This window comes from Leuciscus leuciscus, assembly GCF_965113295.1.
Source record: "Leuciscus leuciscus genome assembly, chromosome: 25".
Classification (NCBI taxonomy): domain Eukaryota; kingdom Metazoa; phylum Chordata; class Actinopteri; order Cypriniformes; family Leuciscidae; genus Leuciscus; species Leuciscus leuciscus.
This window is the reverse complement of record NC_138724.1, coordinates 2,975,336-2,984,167: the sequence shown is the minus strand read 5'-3', so window position 1 is coordinate 2,984,167 and position 8,832 is coordinate 2,975,336. Positions and strand designations below refer to the sequence as shown.

The window sequence follows — 8,832 nt, the reverse complement described above, 5'->3', positions numbered from 1 at the left end:
GATCAAGATCAAGAATCAGCCGTTCTGACACTAATTGTTACATAATCATTACATTTATAGGCGATGGTGTAAATATACTGTATATGAAAATGTTATTAAAAATATAATACATGATCATAAATCAAGAATCAGCCGTTGTGACAGTAATTGTGTAAGAATGTAAAAGTTTCTGTGTCTCAAATGGAAAGCATCACGTCCAGACAGCAGAAGTGACTGAATGCAGTCTGTTCAGTTTTGATTGACAGGATCATATATTACACCTAAAACATGATGATCATATTGAAACACTGACTCATTCTCTTCATAAACACAAGAGTGATGTCGATTGTAATGATATAGTGTTATTAGTGTTTGTAGTGTCTTTCTTGTCTAATAAACAAAAGCACACATAGACAGGAAGAGTTGCCCTCAAACGTGCAGTTTTTACTTTTTTCTTGCATTCACTTGTGATGTTGAACAGAAAATATGGAACAGGAGTTACATGTGAACACTAATCAAAAAAAAAAAAAAAAATACAATTTTTTTTTTTTTTTAAATTAAGATTAAGGTCCTTAAGTTACCTCAGGCTATCATTGTCAGAACCTGTCAGAACCTGAAAGCAGGAACATTTACCAAAATATATGAATACTTGTGGACAGCAGGTAGAAGCATGTTGAAAACAACATTGTACATTTCCTCAATCAGATATCTTGGTGCTCTGCGATTTGGTCTCAGGTAGTATTGAGGGATATGTGAAAAGTCTGAGTGTTTTAGGCCGGCGGTAGTGTGCCGTGTGCTTCGTGGTATATTATCCTGAAACACATCTGAATTTGGAGCTTGTCCTCTGACGTCATATTCGTCATCAGAGGTTTTGTTCTGCTGAACTGTGAGATGAGATGGGAGTCTTTTGAAAAATTAGGAATTTCTTGTAATGCATCTTCCTGAACGACTTGCTGTCACCATTGACCCTCTGACTTTGACTACTTTGTAGGGTTTTATCTCATGTGGAGTCATCAACTTTCCTGTCGAGGGTTGTCGGCAGAGTACAACGTCACCTGCCTTGATACTGGATTATTTTGCTCTGTTCCGAAGATCTGCATACCTTTTCATTCGTTGCTTTGCAACATATGAGGTCAGTTTTTGGCGTGTCCTGTGGATTTGAAGGTAATGTGGTGTTAATCTTTCTTCTGAATAGTAGTTCTGCTGGTGGTTTTTTATGTGGTGTTGCTCTGTAATTACTCAGGAAACTATAACATGGTCCATTGATGGAGATCCTCAAGCAGGCAGCCAGGTGTTCTCCTTGAAGCTGGTTTCGGAGGTCTGTTTTCACCTAAGGACAAAGAAAAAATAAAGAAAAATTTACCACAAAATGCACTAAAATAAATGTAATGTATAATTATTTGTTGTGCTTGTCAAATTGAACTAGTGCAATGCCTGCAAGAAGGCTCAGGCAGGGATAGAGGTTGGCCCACTCATCAAACTCACTTGCCAGCAGACTTATGATCTCCTCCTGGTCCTTGTTCTTGAAACAACATTTGGTTTACCATCATGGCATTAGTGTGTTGTGTTGGTGTTGTGAACCATAGTTGACTTTAGTAATCATTGTAATACACCCACCTTGAATGCCCCAGTGAGAACATGATTCTTGAACGAGAACCACTCCTGCAGTACCTCATTTTCATGTTGAGGGCAAAATTTCCTGGCAAGAGTCTGCAGCTGAGAGATCTTGATTATATCATCTTCTGGAGTAGCTCTACCAAGCGGTCCCAAAACACTGAAGGCCCCAAGGATGTCCAGATCATGGAACCGCCTGTCCAGGTGTGTTTCCAGGCCAGTAATGTAAGGGTGGATGACCTACAATGAACAGACCATCAACATATTTTTAGGAAGAGCCTACACCCACCTTTACTACAGTCATTAACCCTCTGAGGTCGAGAAACGCGCCGACGCGTTTTGCTGGATTTTTTTCACATAGCAGCAACATAAACTTAAATTACTCCGTCATTTATGGTTATACAGAAAAAAGAAATATAAAAAAATAATCTGTGATATTTCTCCTTTTGTATGTGTCCACTTACAATCAAATCAAAACATTGTGCTTTTGTAAAATAAAGAAAATAAACAGGGTGTGCGTTCTGCCTCTCCGTCGCGGTGAACTTTTTTTTCTTGAGCACGTCTATAAACTGAAACAAAACTCAGCGAATACTTCTCACACATTTATGAGCCATATACCTTTATACACATTTAAGTGTGTACTTTTAAATGATCGGATTCAAACTGAAAACAAATATTCTCTGTTTAAGTAATTTGTATAAAACCAACAGGATGTCCAGTATCTCAAACGCTTGCTAATTACTTTTTAATTCGACACGCCCTCTCGCGCAAAAGAGATTCACATGCAAATCTCCACATGGAACGCAAACGCCCTCGTTACCTCAAACACAAAACACCAAAACACTTCACAAGTCTCTGCTTTTCGTCGAGTTTGGAAGACGCGCTGTGAGCTTACATTGAATTTACCCCCAGAAGAAGAAGAACGCGATTTGAAGACAAGAAAGATGTAAGGTAAGAAATTCTTACTTATTAGTTTATGGTATTGTTGCATAAACTTCACATTGCAGTTGAACTGTTGCTAGATATATGGTGAATATTATACTATTTAGACCCGTGTTTACTGTTAAATACTGTTTGTGGATATCTGCTCAAACATAGATATGTATAACCATAATGTTTAATATTTTGGAGCGCGCTGTGCGTTTGAATGTATCATATTTTGGAGCGCGCTGTGCGTTTGAATGTATCATATTTTGGAGCGCGATTGCGTTTGAAAGGAAAAATGCACCAAACATTAGGCTTTATGTTTTTACTATTATCTCATTTCATATCATCATAACGAATGGAAACATTTGAAGTAACATATGATAATCAATATATTTTTCTCTAGCGTAGTTGTTCTTGAAATCTTTTGGAAGATTTAATTTATTGTTATTATTATTTTATGCAGCACTGCGTAGCCTATGCCTACAAGGCACAACAAACCTGGTGTTCATTATATATTGTTGGAAACATGTGTGTGTGTGTGTATTCTGTGAATTTTAAAAAGAAATTTTAACCAGAAAAATCTAAAATCTATTCCCAAAATCGTGCAGCCCTATAGTTTCTCTTGATATCAGTATGTTCACAGTTTTTTTTCTTTTTTTTTCTTTCAGGGACCAGATGCAACTGAGTCCTGCTGACTTCAACATTCACATGAGTCTCTGTACATGAACATGGTAAAGTGAAAATCAAACACCTTGGAAATGAAAGGTATGTACGATGTTTTTAGGAATGGCACAAAGGTCTCTGTCTTTGGATCATTGTTTTCAATGTGCTCTTTTGTCATTTGTATTTTTGGATTGTGTTGTGTTGTAAATAAATCCAAACAATCTAAAAGCCATTCTTTTTTAAATCTCCTCATTCTTTGTGCAAGGTTGCTCTGAATGACAAGGCCTGATCGCTCCTAATAGGGCAGTTAGGGGAGTGTCTTTGTCTTTCTCAGGTGTTAAAGCCTTACATATTCATGAGATGATCACGCCTCTTCGCATATGGCTTTGTCACACAAAACACGTCTTAGAAATTTTAAATCAATATATTGTCTTATCTGAATGAGCAGTCAGGGTGATTTTCACATAGTTTTGGAGCAAATATTCTAGGCTATGTCATACAATTTTCAAAAGTCTTGTGAAGAAATAATCAGTATGGGTTTCATGGCCTTATTTCAGTGAGAATTTTTTTTTGTATTTTCACAAACCACGCATAAATGTCATTATCTCAAAACTACAAACTTTTACATACATGCTGCTGATATATTATTGTAGCAGAGTTTGTGCTGAATACAGTGTAATTAGACTTTAGCCATGAAAATGTCACTAGTAACAGAAAAAAATGTCAGAGCATGTCAGAACACCTCCAGAGCCCAGAAAACAGCTCAGACCTCAGAGGGTTAAGGGCCAGGCCATAGAGTCTGTTCAGGAGTACAAATAACATTTTCTTTGAAGAGGAAATGGAAAATTCATTAGTTTTAAACATAGGCATTTACCTCTCACAGGAATTTGGCCCACAGCTCCTCCCTCGACACTTCGTGGACATCTCGCCCTCTCCTTTTCCACTCCTCCTCATGCTGTATGTTGAAGGCTCCAAGTCCTTGTGGATCATCGAGGTCCTGATGAAGGCGAGACAGGAATGATCCAGGCAGTGGAGTCTGTCCAGCCTCTTTGATGCTCCTGAGAGTCTGAATTGTGACAGGAACCTACATTTAAAAAAGAGTAGCTGCTGTTTAGTAGACCTGCAAACAATCCTCATTTCAATATATCAAATCAAACTGATTTAAAAAAACATACCTGCTCCTTGATATGTAGAAAGTTGACATGTGCTTTTTGAAAGATTTTGGACAGGCATGCGAGGTGGGGCAAAACATCAGCCTGGAGGTAAACTGCTGCCACAAATCTGTATGTAGCACAGAATGTGTAAAGGCCCTTTGCCCCTGGACATCTTCTCACCTCTGCCTCCTCTGCCAATGCTCCAAGGACTGCGCTCAGGTTCCTCTGTAGGGTCTCGATGGCTTTGTGCTGAGAGAGCCAGCGTGTGTCCTTCACTTCCTGGAAATGTTGCAATTAAAGACTGATTATTGGTTATTAATAGACAGAAGATAACTACAATGGTATCAAATTACTATTACCTTTATTTTCAAATCACTGACACCCAGGGTGGTGGATGCTGCTTTGAGTGTTGCAGTACGATTTGCACTGTTTCTAAAATATAAATGAAGTTCTTGAAGGTGGTCCCTGAAGTGGCCATGTACCTTACATCATTCGATGAGTCCTTGTAGGCAAGGGCCAATCTGTGGGCAGCACAAGCTACAGACACAATCTTTGGAAAACTGTCTTTAAGTTGCTTTGCAACTCCATTCACACGCCCTGAATATAAATAAAATGATTTAGTGACAATCATGGGATACAAAAAATAAAACAATCTCACATGAGCATCAAATAATTACCCGTCATAACGGCTCCCCCATCAGTCCCGAGTCCATAGAGTTTCTCTGTTGGGAGGCCTTTCTTCAAGATTACGTTCTTGACAGCTGTGACAATAGTGTCTGCTTTGCCATCGGCAATAGGGACCAAGTCCAGGAACTGATTGAACACATGTCCCTCTTTATCTATGGATCTGAGAGAAAGCATAGGCAAGTAGAATTCACGGTTCATTAACAGCACCCAGAATTTATGGGATTGACATCAAACAAAATAAATGTTCCCATACCGGACATGCAAATCAAGTTGCCTGCCGATCGACACATCTGTGCTCTCATCGACTTCCAGGCTAATTGCCTGTGATGATTTAATCTTGGTGAGAATTGGCTCCTCTATAGCCGCTTTCCGACCGGAGGAACCTTTTCACAGTTCCTAGAACTATTGCGGGAAGTACCCGGATGTCGGCGTGTTCGCACCGCAGGAACTAGGAACGATTTTAGTTCTATGTTTAGTTTCTGTGTCTACTCTGACAGTAATAATCTCCTGTATCTTCAGTCTGGACTCCACTGATGGTCAGAGTAAAATCACTGCCAGATCCACTGCCACTGAATCTAGATGGAGTTCCAGTATTACGGCTTGTTGCCCAATATATGAGGAGTTTAGGAGCTTCTCCAGGTTTCTGTGAGTACCAGGCTAAGTAATGATAAACACTCCACACATACACATCACTGCTGGTTTTACAGTTTATTCTGACTTCTTCTCCTGGTTGAACTGCTGGTATTGATGGACTCTGAGTTACAGTGATCTGTCCTCTACACTCTGAAAGAAAACAAACAAACACAAACAAAAATGATTAATATACATTTCACATTTTAAGATAATTAATAATCATTATAAAAGCTGTATTACACAAACCTTGAATAAACAGTGCAATGGTCCAGATGAAGATGTTGATTGTGTTCATTGCTGTAGTTTAGTCTTGTGTGATGATGAAGATTGTGTTCTGCTCTCAGTCATGAAGTGTTAAACTCACAGCACTATAAACACTCTCAGAGCACTGAAGCATGTGCTGACAATGCAAAGAAGTGGGCAGGATTTACAACAGCTTGTGCTGATAACAAACTAATATACACTAGAGTTACAGAATCATGACTTTATTTTGTATTTTTATTGTGACTCCTGAGACACTGAGGATGTGCAGATGAACGTCCATCTCTGTGTCCATATTCAGTCATGTGACCATCATCACTGCTACACTTCCACTAGATGAACCGCCATCACTAAAGTAAGATCATGAATCATGAGTCTGTTCAGAAAGTATCAGGACTGATTGTGAATCTCTAATCAGAGTTCATGGTGTCACTCCATCTATCATGAAGCCTCATGTGTGTCTGAAATCATCAAATGGAGAAGAAACAGGCTGTTAAAGATGGAGACATATTAGAGCTTGTTCACGTTTCATGATCTTGTGTGGAGATTCATAACCAGTCCAGATACTTTTAGAACAGACCTTGAATATGAAAACATGCTTGACTGTGTAGAACATGCAAAATACCTTTAATATTTTCATTGTTGACACTTTCTATTGACTTTGGCTCTAATATTCAATAAACTCATTATTTGAAGAGATTTTCACTGAAGATTGAAGTCTGAAGCTGCAGGTTTTTCTGTGAATCATGATGATTGATCTGCATATGAAGAACAGAAGCATCATTATGAGAAACTCCACAACATCATCCATGATCAAAGAGGTCAAAGGTCACCTCAGAGGTCACAGCTCATCAAATATATTTCTTTAAACAGTGTTATATCAGAAAGCATTTAGTCAAATCTGAATGAGTGACTGTTGAGAAGAGCTGAGGATCTTCTAATATCAGTGTGTTGAAGTGTTGTTTCTCTCTCTCTGCTGGAGTGTGTGTTCACTCGAGTGGAATAGAGGTTTTTGTACGAGCGTTTCATTAGATTGTATCACTGTGGTGGACTTTCGGTGGAGGAACTAAACTGGTGATCGGTAAGTCTGTCTATTTAATCACCTAATAAAAAAATACAATTTAGATTTCAGAAAGTGTTTTACAGTGGAAACAAGAGCAACATTTATTAATAATAATGATTATTAGATATTGTGGCAAACTTTACTTATAACTGTAACCAAAGTAGAAATGTTTTATAATATTTACAAATTCCTTGTTACGTATAAAACACTTAAAGCCTTTATGTATAATGCATTATAAAGCTATCAGTAACATATGTAATAATGTCATATATGTTTTCATAAATAATTGTAAGCAAAGTTAAAATGTTTTATAATATTTGCTAAAATTGGTTGTTTGTCATGAGTTTTGGTGTATTATAATTTTTGAAGGTGTAACTGCGCGTAGGGCACCAAGTGCTTGGGGGGGGCACCAAAAAATCTGGGTCGTGAAAAAAATATGTGACCCGTCACGGAAACCAGGGACACAAGTCGGCAGCACAACTGTCGAGCAAAATGAAACTTTCGTTTTTTTGCAGAATCTGTCAGTTGAGATCACGAAGAAGCCTCTCCATGTTTGAGATAGCAGTATTGGTATATTTAAAAGCGTACATTTTGAGTTTGAAATCGGCTTGTTTTTCGGAGATTCTAGCACGCAGTAGGGGCGTGTCATTGTTGGTGTGTATTTCCATACTGAATAAGCTGGCGTGGCTACTTATTATGCAGCGCTCTGGCCGGCTCTATCTGATTTCAAAATTCAATGAAGATGGACGCCAATAACATTACGATGTCCAGCAATCGATTTAAATAGTAGGTTACATGGGGTTTAATTTGTCGTTTAATGAGATGTAGCCTAATACATGTTGTCAGTGCCAATATATAGTCCGCCAACTAAACTAACGTGAATCTTAATGGTCCAGTGGTAGAGCTTTCGCCAGTCGTGGCAGAGGGTCTGAGTTCAAATCCGCCCTTGTATAGACCTTATGCACCAGAGAAACAAGGGCGCCGCCATCTTTGGAATATTGTCTTTTAACTTCCGTTTTGCGGTCGCTCTGTATATTTATATGGCATTTCTGTCCAGGAGTAATTCGCTTTTTAAGTGGATTTACTTAATGTAAAGTTAACGAAAGTTATCATGAGGACTGTAATGTTTAAAGCAGATGACTTAACAAATGTAAATCGACCGGGAAGATTTTAAAACGAGCCGTTCATTAATAAACACGCAAATCGCTGTGAAAATACAGACCGGAAGTCAAAAGACAATGAGCGCAGCGCTGAAAAGGGGCGGAGCTACATAAGGTCTATAGGTTTTTTTTTTCTCTCACCTCCAAGCATTTGTGCTTAGGGCACCCAAATGGCTAGCGCCGGCCCTGGAAACACAATTCAAATTTAAACCGTCTTTTTGCGAGTTGTGGTAAACAGCGCATCTCTGCCGTTCATTCATTCACACAGAAACGCGATTTACTTGAGAATGAAAAAAAACATACTACAGTATTCCATCCGTTGCTCCTCGAAATACCAGCACTTCTGAGGTACATTTTCCATTATTATTATTCCTCACAGCGCTGCGAGACAGTGTAGACAAGTACAATGATCTGAATAAACTTGATGTGTTTTCTCGAGCTGATATGGGGGCGTTCACAGTTTGCAGGATTGCCTCAGTCATTTGCGTTTGAATAGCGCGCGCTCTCCGTGGGCGGGGCCGATTAAAACGTAATGAGCTGAGATGAGAACGACTTCATTTAAAAGAAGAGAATTCAAGCTTCATTCCTGTGTGTCTGTATGCCTGATTGACTGAGTATTCGCTGAGTTATTGTTCATTTTCGGACGCGTTTCAGAATGGACTACACTGACAGAGAGAAAGCAGAACTCACA

At 38.8% G+C, this 8,832-nt stretch overlaps 1 long non-coding RNA gene across 1 annotated transcript; it reads right to left on the bottom strand.

Annotated features, from left to right (window-relative positions):
* Positions 1-396: 396 nt before the first annotated feature.
* Positions 397-5,811, bottom strand: LOC309490609. Its single transcript, XR_014202760.1, has 5 exons — positions 5,015-5,811; positions 4,697-4,934; positions 4,359-4,616; positions 4,058-4,267; positions 397-1,833 (listed from the first exon to the last, which is right to left on the bottom strand). It is a non-coding gene; the product is annotated as an uncharacterized lncRNA (long non-coding RNA).
* Between the last annotated feature and the right edge of the window lie 3,021 nt (positions 5,812-8,832).